Below are 4580 nucleotides of genomic sequence, written 5' to 3'. Positions count from 1 at the left end.
AAGATTTAAACTTTCCAAATTTAAGTGAAGTGAAGTCACTCAATCGTGTCCGACTCTTTGCAACCCCGTGAACTGTAGCCCACCAGGCTCCTCTGTCCTTGGGATTCTCCAGGAAAGAATACTGGAGTGGGTTGCCATTTCCTTCTCCAGGGGAACTTCCCGACCCAGGGCTCGAACCCAGGTCTCCTGCATTGCGGGCAGACGCTTTAACCTGAGCCAATAGGGTCTCTCCAAATTTAAAACTCAATATGCAACTACAGAAGTCAAGTACCTCAAGTGAGGTACTGTTATAGGAACAGCCACATGGATAAATGCAATAGAATTGAGAGTCAAGAAATTAAACCCTTACATTTATGATTAGTTGATTTTCAACAAAGATGCCAACAGCAAATGATTTGGGGATAATTGGATATATACTTGCAAAATAAAGAAGCTGAGCTATTGCCTCACACCATATACAAAAAAAAATTAACTCAAAATCTATCAAAGACCTAAGTGTAAAAGCAAAAACATTAAAATTCTCAGAAGGAAACTTAGGTATTAATCTTTATGATATTGAATTATACAGTGGTTCTTGGAATACCAAAAGCATAATCAACCAAAGAAAATATAGATAAAAGGAACAGAGTTATCAATGAGCTGTGAAACATCTTCAAGAAGCCCAATATATGTAAAATTGGGAAGGAAAATGAGAGATGCAAAATATTAAAGAAATAACGTCTAAAATATTTTTAAACTTGATGAAGGCTATAAACCTACAAATTAAAGAAGCTCAGTGAACTATAAACACACACATAAATGAAGAAAACTATACAAAGAAAATAAAATGATTTAAAAACACTTAGAAAAATGTTAAAAACGCCCATGGACAAAAAGAATATTATACACAATTGCAAAGATGAGAATGACAGCAGATTTCTTGGAAACAATACACGCAGAAGACAGTGGAATAGTATCTTTACAATAATGAAAGAAAAAATTGTCACCTAGAATTTTACCCTCGGTGAAAATCGCTGTCAAAACAAAAGTGAAATGAAAACTTTTTCAGACGTAAAATAGATAAAAGAATAGCTTCAGACTGTTCTACAAGAAATGTTACAAGGAATCCACCAGGTGGAAGGAGATGATAACAGATGGAAAGCTGGATCTACATAAGCCATGAACAGAACTGAGACTAGTAAACATACAAGAGACAACAGATCATTAGTTGCTATGGTTGGGATGGATCCCAGGGAAAAGTTGGAAAGAGATATTACAATGAAATTTGAGGAAATTTGGAGAATGATGGATATGTTCATTGTCTTTATTATGGGGAATGGATTCATGAAAGTATCACTTGACAACATTTAACAAATTATACACCTTTACTATGTACAGTTCAGTTCAGTTCAGTCGCTCAGTTGCGTCCGACTCTTTGCAACCCCATGAATCGCAGCACGCCAGGCCTCCCTGTCCATCACCAACTCCTGGAGTTCACTCAGACTCACGTCCATCGAGTCCGTGATGCCATCCAGCCATCTCATCCTCTGTCGTCCCCTTCTCCTCCTGCCCCCAATCCCTCCCACCATCAGAGTCTTTTACAATTAGTCAACTCTTCTCATGAGGTGGCCAAAGTACTGGAGTTTCAGCTTCAACATCAGCCCTTCCAAAGAACACCCAGGACTGATCTCCTTCAGAATGGACTGGTTAGATTTCCTTGCAGTCCAAGGGATTCTCAGGAGTCTTCTCCATCACCACAGTTCAAAAGCATCAACTCTTTGGCACTCAGCCTTCTTTACAGTCCAACTCTCACATCCATATATGACCACTGGAAAAACCATAGCCTTGACTAGATGGACCTTAGTCGGCAAAGTAATGTCTCTGCTTTTGAATATGCTATCTAGGTTGGTCATAACTTGCATATCAATTATGGCAAGGTAAGTCAGTTAAACAAACAGAAAAAAAACTGATTTGCCAATGAGCTATTCAAGTATATCAGATTTAGATTAGAACAGTACAACAGGTAGCCCATTAGATACAAGGGTCTGTAACTCAAGATGAAGGACTAGACCTAGAGTTATTTGCGTTCTGATATTCTTTGATTTGGGCTTTCTAGGTGGTGCTAGCGGTAAAGAATCTACCTGCCAATGCAGGAGATCCAAGAGACACAGGTTCCATCCCTGGGTCAGGAAGGAAAAGGCAACCCCCTCCAGTACTCTTGCCTCGAAAAGTTCCACAGACTGAGGAACCCGGTGGTCTATGCTCCATGGGGTTGCAAAGAGTCAGACATGACTAAACAAAGCAAAACAACACAAGTCTTTGAATTATATAAGGGCATCGTGTTTAGGGGGCTTCCCAGGTGGCGCTAGTGGTAAAGAACCTGCCTGCCAATGCTAGAGACTTAAGAGATGTGGGTTTGATCCCTAGTTAGGAAGATTCCTTGGAGGTGGGCATGGCAACCCACTATAGTTTTCTTGCCTGGAGAATCCCATGGAGAGAGGCACCTTGTGGCCTATAGTCCATAGAGTTGCAGATTTGGACATGACTAAGTGACTTAGCACATAGGCACACATCTCGCTTAGAAGCCTGTGTGTGGAGTCAGTTGGCCTGACCTTAAACACTGCCTTTGCTATGTACTAGGCTTGTGACTTCAAATTATTCTAAAAAATTCTCCATACCTCATCTACAAATAAGCAGAATAATAATATGGATATCACAGATTCATTATATGAAGTCCTCAAGAAACACTATACAATCAACAGTAACAAAAGTCTTGGGAGTGAATTAGAGTTTATCTTGGAAGCAACATCTTAAAGCGGTGATTCATATCCTTTTTTTTATTACTTATATCCTAAGAAGACTTTTTAATTCCAATTTAATTGCTTTACAATGGTGTATTAGTTTCTGCTGTACAGCAAAGAAAATCAACCACACATATACCTGTATCTCCTCCTTGTTACCACAGACTATTAAGCAGAGTTCCCTGTGCTACATGCTAGGTTCTCATTAGTTATCTATTTTATAGATAATAGTGTATATATGTCAATCCCAAACTCCTAATTCCTCTTACCCCTCTTTTCCCCCATTGGTATCCATACATTTGTTCTCTGTATCTGTGTCTCTATTTCTGCTTTGCAAATAGGGTCATCTGTACCTTTTCTCGGACTTCCCCAGTGGCTCAGTGGTAAAGAATCCACCTGCAGTGCAGGAGATGCGGGGGACAAGGGTTTGATCCCCGGAGAAAGGAACGGTAACCCACTCTATATTCTTGCCTGGAGAATTCCACAGACAGAGGAACCTGGCAGGCTACAGTCCATGGGCTTGCAAAGAGTCAGACACGACTGAGTGACTAATAAACTAAATTTACTCTGGTAATCATGTTCAATATCTGCGTATATCAAACCTTTATGTTGTACACCTAAAACTGATACAGTGTTTATGTCAATTATAGCTCAACTTTAAAAAAGGAAAAATACAGGCTTTGCCTTTTCATTTGTTGAGTTTCTCTCATTTTCTTAAGCACAGTAGAAAAAGTGATCATTATGCTGAACATTAGGAAACTGGTCAAATTTTTCTTATATTAAATTCAGTGTTAAATGTGCATTCTGGTGTTATGGTTTGGTGTCAGTGAACTATAAATGACATAAAGATAAAAATAAAAAGACTTCTTCATGTGTAAAAGGCTCCATAAAGCTATATCTACAGAAAGACAGATATTGACATATCTTAGGTTGATACAAGAATTTTCTACTAGAAAAAGTGTGAATTCTTACAAATTATAGATGCAGAAAGATCACACGTACCCACCTCTGAGTAGCTGAGCAGGAGAATATCCCTGTTGCATGAGGATGGAAGAGGAATAGGTGAGACCAGGAGAAGATGCAAAAGACTATCTAATCACTTGCTCCACCTCTCTTATGAGTTTTAACCAGATGCAAAAAAAGGATACTATAAGCCACATATTGGTTAGCCTTCAGTTTTATCCTCCAAAGTACAAAATTCACCATTCATCCTGTGTGGGAGGATAATGGCTTAGAGTTAAAAGGAAAATGAGCCAGTTAGCTTCTGTTTGAATTAAAAATCTCCTGTACAAGTAGTACAAGAGACTTACCTAAATTACCTGCCCAGGCAGAGAAGGAGCTGCTAGAACAGAGATAATGGAAATCTGGATAACTGGTGAAAAAAAAAGGCCATTTCTGTTCTGTCTAGCACAGAAGTCTTCAAAGTGCAGTCTTAGGACCACAGTATCAACATCACTCATGAACCAGTTAGAAATGCAAATTCTTGGACCCTAACCCCAAACTGCATGCATGGGTGCTTCTACCGACTCTTTGTGACCCCATGAACTTTAGCCCTTCAGGCTCCTCAGTCCATGGGATTCTCCAGGAAAGAATACTGGAACTGAAGTGAAGTGAAGTCGCTCAGTCATGTCCGATTCTTTGAGACCCCATGGACTGTAGCCTACCAGACTCCTCCATCCATGGGATTTTCCAGGCAAGAGTACTGGAGTGGGTTGCCATTGCCCTCTCCAGAAGAGAGGTGAAGAGGGGCTCATTTCTCCAGAGGCCAAAGTGGGAAGCTGAGAAGAAAAAAATTATTCT

The sequence above is a fragment of the Oryx dammah genome, unplaced genomic scaffold, assembly GCF_014754425.2.
Source record: "Oryx dammah isolate SB20612 unplaced genomic scaffold, SCBI_Odam_1.1 HiC_scaffold_11164, whole genome shotgun sequence".
Taxonomy (NCBI): domain Eukaryota; kingdom Metazoa; phylum Chordata; class Mammalia; order Artiodactyla; family Bovidae; genus Oryx; species Oryx dammah.
This window is presented reverse-complemented; position numbering follows the sequence as displayed.